General features: G+C 37.2%; 1 protein-coding gene across 5 annotated transcripts in view; it reads right to left on the bottom strand.

Annotated features, from left to right (window-relative positions):
- Positions 1-16,123, bottom strand: part of DDR2 (discoidin domain receptor tyrosine kinase 2) — a 162,985-nt gene that overhangs the window by 131,789 nt on the left and 15,073 nt on the right. For all 5 annotated transcript variants that reach the window (XM_081307616.1, XM_081307619.1, XM_081307615.1 and 2 more), the window contains exon 2: positions 12,773-12,888. The gene's annotated coding sequence lies outside the window, so the exon portion shown is untranslated. The remainder of the gene's footprint in view (positions 1-12,772; positions 12,889-16,123) is intronic.

Below are 16,123 nucleotides of genomic sequence, written 5' to 3'. Positions count from 1 at the left end.
CAAACCAGAGACTCTACGTCTGATTAGAAGAAAAAGTTGGATCCGATCTACAGATTGTGGGGACAGGCTCCAAATTCCTTAATAGGACACCCATAGCACAAGAGTTAATAACAAGAATCAACAAATGGGACTTAATTAAACTTAAAAGTTTTTTCTCAGCAAGAGAAACAATAAGAGAGGTAAATAGGGAGCCTACATCCTGGGAACAAATTTTTACTCCTCACACTTCAGATAGAGCCCTAATATCCAGAGTATACAAAGAACTCAAAAAATTAGACAATAAGAAAACAAACAACCCAATCAACAAATGGGCCAAGGACCTGAACAGACACTTCTCAGAGGAGGACATACAATCAATCAACAAGTACATGAAAAAATGCTCACCATCTCTAGCAGTCAAGGAAATGCAAATCAAAACCACCCTAAGATACCACCTCACCCCAGTAAGATTGGCAGCCATGATGAAGTCAAACAACAACAAGTGCTGGCGAGGATGTGGGGAAAAGGGTACTCTTGTACACTGCTGGTGGGACTGCAAACGGGTGCGGCCAATTTGGAAAGCAGTATGGAGATTCCTGGGAAAGCTGGGAATGGAACCACCATTTGACCCAGCTATTGCCCTACTCGGACTATTTCCTGAAGACCTTAAAAGAGCACACTACAGGGATACTGCCACATCGATGTTCATAGCAGCACAATTCACAATAGCTAGACTGTGGAATCAACCCAGATGCCCTTCAATAGATAAATGGATAAAAAAAATGTGGCATTTATATACCATGGAATATTACGCAGCACTAAAAAATGACAAAATCACGGAATTTGCAGGGAAATGGATGGCACTAGAGCAGATTATGCTTAGTGAAGCTAGCCAATCCCTAAAAAACAAATACCAAATGTCTTCTTTGATATAATGAGAGCAACTAAGAGCAGAACAGTGAGGCTGAGCAGGAAGAAAAGACTAGCATTAAACAGAGACATGAGGCGGGAGGGAAAGGGAGAAAAAAAAAAGGGAAATCACATGGAAATGGAGGGAGACCCTCATTGTAATACAAAATTATATATAAGAGTTTAGGAGGGGAATGGGATAACAAACATGGAGGGAAATGAATTTCAATAGATGGGGTAGAGAGAGAAGATGGGAGGGAAGGGGAGGGGGGATTTTAGAGGATAGTAAAGGTAGCAGAATACAACAGTCACTAATATGGCAGTATGTAAAAATGTGATGTGTAGCCGATGTGATTCTGCAATCTGTATTTGGGGTAAAAATGGGAGTTCATAACCCAATTGATTCTAATCTATGAAATATGATTTGTCATGAGTTTTGTAATGTTGTGAACATCCAATAAAAAAAAAAAGAAGGATTTACAAATAAAAAAAAAAAGAAAGTCTTGAAAAGAAACGAAAAATATGAAAGTAAACTTAGAAGAAATTAACATTAAACATTCCCATCACTTTAGTTTTCTTTCTTTTTTTTTTTTTTTTTTTTTTTTTTTTTTGGCTAGCTCTTGTTCCTGCCAGCCTCTCTCCCATGCTCTTGATCACTGAGAAATGCTTGGTCTCCAGTGACTCTGACAATTGATTGCATCTGTGAATTTTAATAAAATAGCTTTTATTTCCTGTAGATAATTAAGGAAGGTGACAATTGAGGCCAATCCTAACCACATGCATATGGGCCCTCCCTAGACACTTCTCTTGGGAGAGGGGGACAATGTCATTGGTAGGATTGTTGGAAAGTCCTTTGTAAATCCCCTGACACATTTATGCAACCCGTACCAGCCTCACCATTTGTACATCATACTGAGAACATTGCAAAAGAGATGATGGCTCATTAAAGAACAACTCATCTTATGCTGGCTCCTCACTCACCACTGGTATATTTCTTCCAACAATCTTTTAAATGTGTTTGGCCTTGAGTTTGAGTGTGTGTGAGTGTGTATGTGTGTTTTTGTGTGTGGTGTATGTTGGTGTTGTTATTGTTGCTGTTTGTTTGGGGTTTTTTGTTTGTTTGTTTGTTTGTTTGCTTTATATAATTCAAAGTGCTTGCCTGCTCATTGATCCACCCTTCTCTGCCTGGTTGTGGATATTACCTCTCAACTCATGCTTTATTGCAGTGGGATAAAAGGAGCTGTGGACTGGAATTCAAGGCCCTAGGAAATCTGAACTCTGCTACAATCTTGTTGTATGTGTCTGTGTGCGTTCCTGACAGTTCACTTGCTCCCTTCACCCTCTTTTTTCTTTATCTGTTTCACAGAGCAACAATTTCTACCCTGCTACTCATGGTGGTTGGTTATGAGTCAAGGGAACGATACATGTTAATGTGCCTTAATACTTAAGTAACTGCAACAACGAAGCATATAAATATAAATGCATAAGAAGGTTCATTGCAATAATGTTTGTAATCACAAAATACTGGAAGTGGGGACTAGAGGTAATTTATAGTTCATTAAAACAATGAATATTTCTGTCTTTGTTCCAAAAGGAAGCGACTTAGAAATCACAGGTAGTTACATACGTAGATATGAAATAGTTCCATTTTAAGCAACTTTGGGAAGATGACAGGAAGGGTGAGCCTCCAACCTGAATGTCAAGAAATGTAGTCAACTCTGAGGAATTAGAAGAGATAGCTAGGAAGGAAAAATTCACTTCTCGTTTTATATAATTCGTAAATGATATGTTTAAACGTTCGTAGTATTTAGTGATTTTCAGAGTTTTTGATTTTTTTAAAAAAGATTAAGGAGCCATTTGGGAGGCTAAGGCAGGAGTATTTTAAGTTTGCAGCCAGCCTAAGCAACTGAGGGAGACCTTGCCTCAAAATAAAAAGGGCTGGAGTTGCAGCTCAGAATTAGAACCCCCCTGGGTTCAATCCCTAGTACCAACAAAAAGGAGGAAGGAGAGCTACATAAAGTCCAGGCCTTCACTTGCAATCAGACCAGATGATTTTACATACATTTCTTTCTAAGGTATTCATGTTTAATCACTACCACTCCCAACCCCAACACACACACACACACACACACACACATACACACACACTCACTTTTCAACAGCAGGGGGAGTCCATCAGTGATGAAGGGACTTATTCAAGGTTACAGTACTAGTAAGTCAGAGCAATCATCCATCACCCATTCTGACTACGACCCGATACTCTTCCCACAGTTCACATTACCCCTATTGCCATCAAAGTTGTCTGCCCTTCCTTTATTCATTCATTCACTCCACAAATACTTACTGAATGCCTACCCTGTGTTTAGCACCATACTTGATTCCAAAAAGAACTGCAAAGCTGAATATGGCAAGATTTCTACACCAAGCTGTTGTTTTTTTTAAAAAAAAAAAAAAATCTCTTGTGCTATTAATAAGAAACAGAAAGAGAAAGAATACTTCATGGGGTTGAGAGAAAGAGTAAACAGTTGGGAAGTGTCCATCTGCCCTGGCTACTCTTGGGAAGGGTGAGTCAGAAGATGGCTCTGATCACCTCCTTCTAACCATGCCCCTTGTGCGGGAACATGGCAAAGATGCTCTTGGTGTTTTGGTATACACTCAGTTTCCTCCAGTCATCATTGTTTCTGTCCAACATGGATATGAGTGGTGAAGATAAAGGAAAGGACCAAAGTATTTGCAGAAATTTGAAGGAGCAAGAAGTCTTTAGTCATGTTAGAAATTATATAAGAAATATAGGGTTAAACTAATGGTAGAAGTGGAACCTATGCCCTGGTAGGTCCTATAAAGTTCATATTTGTATGCTGGCTTTGAAAGAAAAGAAAAAACATCCTCTGACTCAAAATAAAGAAACACAGATTTATCATGGGTCTCTGTGTGTTTTTTCTTAAGAATATTGGAATAAATAGTCTATATATTCCTTTGCCCTTAGCAACTGGGACACAGATTGGGCTCTATTGGACCATAAAGCAAAGATTTAAGGAAATATGCATTTTCATACCAAACCTCACTCAGCTAGGTTCCCCCACCACCATGGGATTGAATTATCCAAATGGTATTATCTATTGAATCTCGGGCATATGCCATGGTTTTGACCAAAGGCAGTATGAGTGAGGGGACAATGGAATCACACATATAGTCCCTGTTAATTAGAACTATAGACAACAGGGTCAAGAAGAAAATAAAAGATTAGCCAAGGAGTGCAGGGTTTGACAGTTGGAGAGGAAGAGAAGGGCCACTTAAGGGAGCAGTCACAACCTGAAATGAGGTACAGACAGATGAATGAGCAAACCTAGGACAGTAGGGGACAAAGCTCACCAAAATTTAGAACTTTAAAGAACCTGGACAACCACCTGCTACACTCCCTTGTTTTACAAGTGCGCTGTCTAAAATCCAGAGTCTAAACTGACTTGCCAGGACCACACACCATATCACAGTGGTCTTGCTGAAAGAGACTTACTACCTACAGACTTTAACACATGCTCTGTGAAAATGTCCCCAGGAACAAATGGGTAGAAATGGGTAGTTGGGACATATACAAGAAATCGTGAGTATGAAGGTTTTTTGATTTGAATAAAAAATACATATAATGTGGAACTAAAATGGAAAGAGCCATTGGAAATTGACTCTGAAAGACCTTGGATATCAGTCCAAGGGATTTGGACCTTGTTTTCCATGTAGGTTATAAAAAAAATTATTTTATATGTTTGAACAGAGTTCAAATAGCAAACCTGCAATTATTTGCCCTCAGGAACAAACTGATAAATGAAAATAATTTAAGTAGAAACAACAAAATTCCTAAATCAAATAGTATTGACATTTTTAAATCTCATTCATGTATCTTATCTATTTGACTTCCATCTTTGATTATTTAATAAGTAAAAATAATAGGTATGTATACAATTCTGGGGTTGGAGAGAATAAGAGTTTTTATTTAATGAAAGTAACTTCAACTGTTCTAACAGCTTTTCGTTAATTAATAAATATTTTGTATATGGATCAAAGTCTCTTGAAAATTAGTTTGTAGAGGGAAAAAATATCTAAATTAGTCTACTCAACCCTTGACCATTTTTTCCATCTTTGCTTTCTCTTATCTTCTTATTGGTATTTCATTCCTCTCTCTTTCCTCAGAAACTGCCCCACCCCTTTGCCCTCCCAGTTTCTCGGATTCTTGGATATTATCAGGTCTGTGATTTATTAAGGGGGATTCCATTTTGCATTTCCTAGTACAGGGCCCAAGTCCTCATGCTGAGACTTCTGCAGCCTTGCCCAGGGCTTTGGAAAGTGCAGTTTTGCAACAAAAAGATTAATGGTGCTTTCCTGATCCTCACGGCCTGTGTGTTTCTCATTATCTCTCCTTGGATGCAATCATTGCCTTTTGTTCTGAAGCCAGAGGAGGCTGGTCTTTGCTCCTCCCAGAACCAGGCAATTTCTCTAAGGTTAATAATAGTGAGGAGGAAGCTGAATCTCCAGTCTCTTGTGTAGTCCCCTCCTCCCTATTCTACCTATCACAGGTCTGTTTCCGGCTCCTTTACTGCCCACTTGCTCTTTTGCTGAACCTCCTAAGGAATGTCCCAACCCCCAACTCCTTTCCCTCCAATCTTCCTTACCTTCAACAGCAAGATCAAGTCTTCCTGGAGAGAAATTCATATTATCTTACAACCCTGCTCAAATATCTGTGGTAGTTCTTTGTTACCTACATGGACTGGGGAATCCAAAATTTCACAGTGAATCAACAAATATTTATCATGTGTTTTTAAACGAACAAGCCACAGCGTTAAGCACTATGGAATCTGTACATGTTCTATGTCATGCTTGATGGACCGCTTTCACACTCAACATGTTTCAAACTCAACTCTTCTTTCCAAATCTTTGTTTTCAGTCTAATAGTTCTGCCATTCACCTTCTCAAGATAGGGCATATACAAGTTACAGATATGGAAAGATTTGAGGTACAGAAGATTTTAGCTTTGCAAAGCCCATCAAAAAACCAATTATTATTAACAATCAATAACGTGAAGAGAGAACCTACATAATGGGAGAAAATCTTTACCACATGCACCTCGGATAGAGCATTAATCTCCAGAGTATATAAAGAACTCAAAAAACTTAACACCAAAAAGACAAGCCAATTAACAAAGGGGCTAAGCAACTGAAAAGACACTTCACAGAAGAAATAGGATCCATTAACAAAAATATGAAAAAGTGTTCAAAACTAGAGAAATCAAAACTCACTGAAATTCCATCTTTTCCAATCAGAAATGGCAATTATCAATAATACAAGCAACAATCAATGTTGGCAAGGATGTGAAAAAAAGGTACACTCATACATTGCTGGTGGGACTGCAATTTGGTGCAACCACTGTGGAAAGCAGCGTGGAGATTCCTCAGAAAACTTGGAATGGAACCACCATTTGACCCAGTTGACACAGCCACATCAATGTTTATAGCAGCTTAATTCACATTAACTAAATTATGGAACCAACCTGGGTACCCTTCAACAGATGAATGGATTAAAAATGTGGTATATATGTGTAATGAAATATTACCCAGCCTTAAAAAATAAAATTATGGCATTTGCTAGTAAATGGATGGAACTAGAGAATATCATGCTAAGCGAAATAAGCTCATCCCAAAGAACTAAAGGTCGAATGTTTTCTCTGATATGCAGATGCTAATTCACAGTAAGAGGGAATGGGCTAGGGAAGAATAAAGGTACTTTGGAGTAGACAGAGGGGAGTGAGGGAAGGGGAGGGAGTGTGGGGGTAGGGATGAGAATGGAATGAATCAGACATTATTACCCTATATGCTTACATGATTACACTACTGGTGTAACTCTACATCATGTACAACTAGAATAATGAGAAGTTATACTCCATTTATGTAGGATGTGTCAAAATGCTTTCTACTCATTTATATCTAATGAGAACAAATTAAAAATTAAAAAAAAAACAATTATTACGTATTGGCTTTCTTTTAAAAAATATTTATTTTTTAGTTGTAGTTGGACACAATACCTTTATTTTATTTATTTTTTATGTGGTGCTGAGGATCGAACCCAGGGCCTCATGTGTGCTAGGCAAGCACTCTACCGCTGAGCAACAATCCCAGCCCAAATATTGGCATTCTTAATTGTGCCTAGGAGAGTAAAGAAGTTCAGAAATTAATATTATATGTCTCTACTGTTATAAGCATATAATCTCCTGGGAGAGACCTAAAAGCCCTGTCCAGTGTCAATTCATTCACTGAAATTATGTCTTACAAGTCTCCAGATCCTCCCCCATCAATCATTCAGTTTAGAAAAAGTGGTCTAGAACATCTCTGCATGCTTTCCACATATCTTATTGTCTTCTAATACATTAAAATCAATCCAGGAGTACCTCATATTTACAGAACATTCTTCTGAACACTACATAATTTTATCCTCACAACAAAGTCACAAAGCATATCTTTATCACCTTCATTTTACATAAGAGAAAGCCATGTTTTAGGAAAGTAAAGTTACATAATGCGTACCTTTCAGTATAATAAACATATGTTTAATTGCTAATATGTGTCAGGCAGTAGGGGTAAAAATATATGAATAAAACTCTCTTCCATCAATAACGTTACAATCTGGGGAGAAAGGCAGACACTTAATGATTTTCATATAACATGGTATGATGAATATCCATTCATCATATGCAAAGTTTGATGCAAAAGCAGACAGAAGGAAACATTCAATCACCCCAATGCACAGATTCAGGGAAAGTGGAATGGGGAGAGAAAAATCATGGTGACTGAATTAGAATTTCAATGAGGAGTTAGTTAGCTCACGAATCTAGAATCTAAACTCAAGCATCTCTGATTCTTCAGTGTATGTTTTTCCCACACCCTCCCCTTACATGGAATATTTTTAGATGGATAATTGTGGAATTTATTAGTTAAATAATTAATGTGCTATACTTCTTCCAATAGAGGGAATGGCTGAAATATCAGGCCAAACAATAACTTTGGCTTTAAACCCCCATATTCTGACCAGCTGAGATATTGAGCTAACTGTGCCTGAGAGGATTTGATGAGGGTTCCCAGCAACAGGGCAGGTAGTTCTTAGTGTAAGAGATCCTAATTCACTCTTATAATCTCTGAGTTAATTGGGGGTGAGATATACTCTAGAATTGAGGCAAAGACTTATGTCCACACCATCTTCTCAAAATACCCTGTTAGTGTCCTGTGTTATGCAGACAAAGAGGGGAAGGGAACTAAAACTAAGCTCCTGGAGCCACAGCCAAGTTTCCCACAGAATTCCACACTGAACGTCTTTGGCTTCAGATAACTCTGGATGAGGGAAAGGATCTCAATTCTTTCACACCCACCTCTACTGAAATTTGGTTCCAGAAGCATAGCCAGGATCTCCAACACTTGCAGATCAGAGCAGAGTGCCCACATCCTTGAATGATTGCATGGGGCCCCGCCTCTCTCCTCCCACAGCCTCCGGCTGCACTGTTTGTAGAGCAGATGCCTCCATCCCAGCCCCTCTTCCATATTTCCTGCTTCTTGGCCCAAGCCTTCCATCTCTGTATGCTTGGCATACACATGCAGCTATTCTTGGAGCTTGTGTCTGCCATTATTTCACAATTCACAAAACCCTAAATATGAGACAGGTGGTGGGATTCTCCAGGGGAATTAAAAGAACTCCAAGCCCACACCATCTGAATCTAGCTGTGCAATGAATAGTCCAGAAATGGGCTGAGACCAACAATACCTTTTCAGGCTTAAAAATGCAGATTATATCCAACCTATGCAAGGATTTTTTTTCTTTTGGTCCCAAACATATGTCTACTCAGAATTTCCTCTTCTACTCTTTCCAATTCTTGGGAAAGTCAAATTTACCTTAAACAACTAAGGAAATCAATTTGTGGAAGAAGGATACATCTCAATAAAATTGTAATCTTTTATTCTAAGAGGGAGAGATTAAATGGGACTTGGAAAGTCATAGATTCTCTGGTACCATTATTTGGATCAACTGGACTCAAGATTCTTCATTGTCTACTTGGGAATTACAATTTACGATTCAGCTTCTCCTAGAATAGAGACAAATTAAGATGGGCTTACAAATTTTGCCACAAGGGCAAAAGATCATAGCTACTTGCTTAACTTTAAAAAAAGTTAGGGTTCTTCTTGTAAGTCAAAGTCTGTAAACTTTTTTCTGTAAAGATATAATTTCTGTCATAATTATTCAGCTCAGCCAATGTAGCACAAAAGAAGCCATACATAATCTATGGATAAATTAATATAGCTATGTTCTAATAAAACTCTATTTACCAAAACAGGTTGGTGGACTGGATTCAGCCCAAAGTCCCTAGGTACCAACTATCATAAACCTGTTGTATGTAGAGGAGTGTCACAGTATGGGGGAAATATTGTCCAAGGACACTCTAAGAAAAGAAATAACTACTTTGATAGTATAAAATTTCAAGGCCTAGCTATTCTGTCATTACCTAAGAACTATGAATATGTTAGATCCTGTACTTAGCATGATCCCTAGGTGACTTGTGTAAGAAAACAAAAGTCTCAAATGCCAAGCAAAATATGTATTCTACTTTATCCTGAGGCCTGAATTATGAACTCTTAATAAGCTCTTAGGTTATATTGATACTGTCAATAGGAAATATTTCAAGTAGCAAAGATCTACTGAAAACAATTCTCTAGAAAGAAAAGAAGAAAGAAAGAAAGGTAATGGTGAAGAGAAACATGGAAACAGGTGGGCTCCTGCAGCTTATCATAAACTACCCAGTTCCTTTACCCACAAAGAAAATACTACAGGTGTAATACTATGCTAACTGCTGTGCAAAAGCAAAAATAACTGACAGAGACTCAGATCTTAAAAGAGGAAATCACAGTCATCTGAGGGAAAGAAAACTCATATATAATAAGAATTAATTAATATATGAGACTATGAATTTTTCTTGTAAGACAAGTAGACACCAGTGAGAAATTCTTAAAATTGCTTTGAGTGTTGAGAAAGGAGACTCTAAATCCCGCTCATCAAACTAAAAGTAGAAACAGGAACTTTTGAGTAAATTTAAGCTTAGGAGGCAATTCAGGATACATTGTCAACCAGGAAGACTTGACAACATTATTACTATACTGTATAACTTACATTTGGGGCTAAAATATGTAGTGAAATATGAAAAGTTATAATGAAACAAAAATTGAAACAATGAAAATAAAAATTTGGGGAGCAACCCAGGATCTGCTCTGAGAATAGTTTGTGATGAATCCTTAAATCTGCTCTTTATAAACTCTGTAAAGATCAAAGCAAAAATAAGTGATTGAAGAAAAAAATAAGCGATTGATAGAAAACATTGGTTTAAAAATCTCATGCAGGGAGGCTGGGGGTGTGGCTCAAGCGGTAGTGCGCTCGCCTGGCATGCGCGGGGTGCTGGGTTCAACCCTCAGCACCACATAGAAATAAGATAAAGATGTTGTGTCCACCGAGAACTGGAGAATAAATATTTAAATAAATAAATAAAAATAAATTTTAAAAATCTCATGCACATATTTTTTTAGGCTTTCAGGTATTTCCCCCTGGGGGTTTACTTTTTTTGACACCTTAAGTCTGGTTCAGAACTGTACACACGCTCATCAAAAAGGACATCAGAAATGAACATCTCCAAAAGATGTTTCCTTCCCTCCCAAGAATATACAATTCAGGTGTGAATCCCTAAAATGGTGTCCAGATGTTTCAGCCCGGCCGACAGTCAGGACATCCCAGTCTGGCATCTACTCTTTATCTTCCACCTTTATCTTCCACCACTCTTCAACCCACACTCTGCTCTAAGCAGACTTCTATGTTTTCCCTCTTGTTCACCCCACATGCCCAACACAGATCTCTCTGGGTCCTTGTTGCCTATATCAGCTGTAATGACTGACCCACATCTTTCCTGTAGGTATTGAATTCCTTTCCAGAACCAGTTTCCAATCCCAAACTGCACCCTCTTTATTTAGGACATTTGTTCTTTGACCAACCAAGAATCAAGTGCTCTCTCTTTCCTTAGACTGTCGCTCTTTTGAGTATAGTTCTCTTTTTTATTCCTTTTCTCTTCTTTTAGCTCCTGCCAAACATAGGCTGAGATTATCTCTTATTTATATATTTATATTTGTGCCCCTCAAACCTTCTCCTGGTTCCTTACACAGCACAAATGTTCAATAACTATTGTTCTAACCAAAATATTTGAGAAGGTTCCAAGTGTAATATTATAAAGGTGGGGGTGCTGGATGGCACCCAAATCAGGTTTCACAGGAAAGTCTATATACAGTACATGCCTTGGATATTGAAACAATGGCTTTTGGAAATAGTTATTTAAGATCAGTGACAGAGAAAGAAAAGACCACAATGATAGTTTCTGAAAGGTAAAGCAGAATGATTCATAGATAAATAATGTCTGGGAATCTAATGTAACAGAGAGATGCTGCAATAACTTCTGATTAGTGGTCAGGCATAGCTATGAGTTAATCATTCTGAAATGTATACCATAAAGGCTTTAGTTAAAACTTCTAAGCTCTCCTGTATCAAGAGTCTATCATAGCAAGGAAGGAGGGAGGGAGGGAAGAAAAAGCAAGTTTCTGGGAAATCTGTGGAAAACAAAGAACTTATAATATTAAACTATGAATTATCACCACAAGGCAGCTAAGGAGTAATGAAGAGTTCTCCAGATAACAAATGGAAAGCAGTATATAATCCAAGGAGCATTGTGACAGTGAGAAGAAACCTGGAGAATGTGAAATATATATATACTACATTAGCCCCTGCTCATAGCCAATCATCACTTATCACTCGCATATCCTCATTATCTACTCAATCATTCATTCATTCAACAAGCATTCTGAAGCTCTGAGGAAAACAGTAAAGTCTATGTCAAGTAGGTGGGTTCTCACTGAGCATCTTCCACGTGTCAGACTCTGTGCTAGGGTTGAAAAGGGAGGCAGGAAGAAGATATGGTTTCTAATTTCAATGAGCTTAAGCTTCGTAAGGTCTCTGATCCAAAAAATTGCTTCAGGTCTAGATTCGTAGGTAAGATTTGAGCCTACCAAAAGTTGAACAAAGAAGTCCCATTCAGAAAAAGATTCACCTGTGGCAAACCACCTTGATATGTAGGAATGCTTCCTGGTGTCCTAATAAACTAATAAAAGTTCTGCAATGCATCATGCCTCTGTTTTTTTGTTTTTTTTTTTTTGTTTGTTTTGTTTTGCCATGAGTCCCAGTTTAGTGTTGTACTGATCTGCAGTAAGAATCTCTGGGCTAGAAATTCTTATACATTTACTGTATTATATATCGACTCTTGTCCTGTTTTCCTGGTTTGATGTTTCTATTAAGCATTGTTTTACTGTAAGTCACTTCAAATTATTGCTAGAAGAAAGTAACTTTAAAAAAAAAAAAAAACTTCAATGAGATTTCTAATATTAGAAAATACACAGCAATCCAGGAACCCCAGAGTCCAGTGGAACCAGTAAGGATGGAGAAATCCCAGCCTGAGGCCAGATACCCCACTCAGAGTTGGGGAAGACATCCTTAGCCAGTACACCCCAAGACTGGCCTCTCACATGGGTCTCATCACAACCAGATTTGTAGAAGTGGAAAGTGTTAACTGAAATTCAGCATCAGGTTTCTTATATAATCAAATGCATTGTCTCCTCATTTGACATTAGCTATAAGCACAAAACCCAAGCACTAAACTCCCCCTGTGACACCAGCCTGGATAAATGAGGGCTTCAAGGGGAGTCCAGGGCTCCTGTCTCTGTCTTCAATCACAAGTGTTGACACAGCTTCAGCAACTGGCTCTACTTACATCAATGGGTGCAGAACATTCTCTGTGGAGCAGGATCCTCAGAACAACTGGCCTCTGCTTCTCCAATTATTTTGGAACTTGTTAGAGCATTCAACCCCAGAGCACTTGCAGATCTCCTTTATGGAAGTGGAAAAAAGAAAAAGCTCTATTTTATTGCAAACTTTTGCTTCATTCACATTTCTTTCCTTCTTGGCATCCCCCTTCACCACTACACAGTAAAGCTTCCAAGCACGTGAGGCACTGAGGGAAACAGACATGGCCCAGAGAAGCTCAAAGAGATTGTGTTTATGTCTCCTAGAATTTACTGTCCTACAAATTAGAACTTTTACAAATTAAAATGTTTACAAATTAAAACAAAATAAAAATTTTTAATTTATTAATATTAATTTCTTAAATAATAATAATGTGAGCACAAGTAATAATTTTTAGATAAAAAAAACTTCTCTTCAGAGAAAACTTAGGGAGAAGAGTGACATTGTTTTGTTTTTGAAAATCTCTTAAATGTCTGGCTTCATCAACACAGTTAGATTAGCATATATGCTTCTGGATTCAATTTGTTGCAATATCACATGTCACAACCTCTGGAAAGTTCTACCTTCTACTCATGAGAGAATGGGAGTGAAAAAAGAAAAAACATCTTAGTGTTATTATGAAAATAAATTTGGTCTTTTGTACCTCTCGAAAAAAAGCTCAAGAATTTCCAGAGATCCCACACAACGTCCCATATAATTGAAAAGTAAATCCCACATCCACCTCAGAATATCATCTCTTGCTTAAGAAGGCAACTAGTTATCTGTTACCTTAGTATTTTCTAGAAATAGTCTACATGTATATAAAAACTATGAATTGTATATTTTTAATCTCAAAAAATCAAGTATTAACACATGCATTTCACCTTGGTTTTTCTGTTATTCATGTTAGGAATAGTTCCGTTCCAGTCTATTTAATTGTCTCATTCCTTACCTCTGTTCTATTGTATTCCACTGAATAGACATAGCTGTTTAACTATATGTGGTGCCATGGTGTTCAGTAGTGTTGCTAAATGGCACTCCAAGTGGCCAGTTGCTAATGAGAATGAAATGTCCTCACAAAGCCAGAATAGGTGCCATAGATCTTCAGACAGCTTTCTCCTGGCTTTTACTTTCTTAATCAAACATGTAGTTGATTGCTTCCATATTTGAGAAAACAGCCAAATTGTTACTATATAACTGAACCTTTATAGTTGGGACTTACCTCACTACTTCAGAAAAATGAATATTAACAATGTCCGAGCCTGTGGGTGTAGGAATGTTTACAAACATCAAACTCTCTTGAAATATGCTCTCGCATCAATGTCACATCATCACGAGGGAAAAAAGCAGGGTCTAAGGGTTCTCAAACAGTTTTTCTTGGTTTCCTTACTAAACAAATTTTTTATTCAAATATTGGTGCTTTTATTTTATTTAATTTTATTGGTGCACTTAAAAAAATGTAGTTGTAGATGGACAGCATGCCTTTATTTTATTTATTTTTGTAGGTGGTGCTAAGGATAGAATCCAGTGCCTCCCACATGCTAGGCAAGTGCTCTGCCACTGAGCCCCAGCCCCAGCACTATTGGCTTATTTTAATTATACATAACAGTAAGATTCACTCCTTTCCCAGTCCCTTCCCCTTCTTTTCCCTCTTCCCTCCTCCTGATCCACTTGCTCTACTCTACTGATCTTCCATTATTATTATTATTATTATTATTATTATTATTATTATTAGTGCATTATTATTTTATATATAAGAATTCATTGAGATATATTTGTATATGAATATAATATGTACTTTGTATATGAATATAATATGTATATGAATATAATATGTACATATTATATTCATATACAAATATATGAATATATATCCCTCCCTCTCAACGCCCTTCCTGTTAACTATTAACCTCCTATCTTCCTAAGATACCCCTTTTTCAATTCCTTTTTTCTCTCTCCCTACTTCCACTTATGAAAGACATTTGACCTTTGATTTCTCTTAGCATGATATTATGAAAGCTATTTTCCTACAGTATTAAGGGGTAAAAGGCTAATCCTGTTGGTTTACAAGTTTCCAAACATAGAAACAGTAAAAGAAAACCCCACCAATACAGCTAATTTGGTTCAATCACATCAAAAATCTCAAATGTTAATGACCAGATAGACTATCTGGGTTCAATTCCTCACTCTGAAATATACTAGTTGTACAGTCTCCAGAGGTGAATGTGCTTCTATTTATTTATACAAAAGAGATAATTATACCTATTTCATAAAGTTATTAAAAATAATAATTATAATTATGTATAAAACCTTCCCACCATGTAAGTAGACGCTCAGTGCTCAGCAGTTGTTAGCCCCCTCCCTTAATTGTTCTGTAAACCGAAATGAGTTGTGGGACTGATCTGATGGCCCGAACTAAGCTGGCTTTTCGGAAGACCTCTATGGTAAAGTTTAGAGACATAGGAAACTAGGAAAAATGAATGTGGCTGAAGAAATTCCAATCAATAAGGAATTTCTTAAAGTGTTTATCATCTGATTCAAAATGAGATGCACAAGTCTGCTTTCCTCTTTTCTGACTAACCAGACCAGGAAAATGGGCACAACAGTCCCTGTATTTCTGTTTTAACTTTCTAGTATGCCTCTGAAATTTCATAGCCTGGTACGGTTTGTACTTATAAGTCCATAGAACCAAGAGAAAACCAACCTGATTTGGGTGAGACTCTTATGACAGATGATTCACTTTTGAAGCATCTCAGGAGTAGAACCAGCACTTGCAATAATTGCAGGACAGATATATTATTGCTTTCATTTAAAAATGAAAAAAGGAAAGTTTAGAGATACTAACTAAATCCCTCAACACAGCATAGCTAACAAAGGCAGTCAGAATTCCAAACCAAGTCTAACAATAAAACCCATGTTTTCAGCCATTCAGGATCTGATTTTCTAGCTAGAAAGAATATCACCCTCCTATGACAGAGGCCAGCAAGCTTCAGAGAGATGAAAAGAGTTCACAGGAGACACAAAGTATCCTTAGCTGTTTTTAACTGATGAATTTACTAACCCAATATCATGATAAAAATAAAAGTTCTTAAGAAAATCACTCTCAAACTAGACACAGAAGGATGGATGGAAAAATATCAAAACCAAGACTTAACTAGCTTATGATTGTTATTACTTATTTTATTTAAATTTAACCTACATTTTATTAGATATTATTTCAAATTATACACTTGGTTAGATTAATAGCTTAATAACTTAATATTGATTCATCCAAGAAAGTTTCTGAGCTCCTAATATATACTATGTATTATAGGTAACATAAAGATAAAGAAATCAATGT

Source organism: Spermophilus citellus (assembly GCF_964194105.1).
Source record: "Spermophilus citellus genome assembly, chromosome: 9".
In the NCBI taxonomy this organism is placed as follows: Eukaryota; Metazoa; Chordata; class Mammalia; order Rodentia; family Sciuridae; genus Spermophilus; species Spermophilus citellus.
Note: the sequence above shows the minus strand (reverse complement) of the source record. Positions and strands in the feature narration are given on the sequence as shown.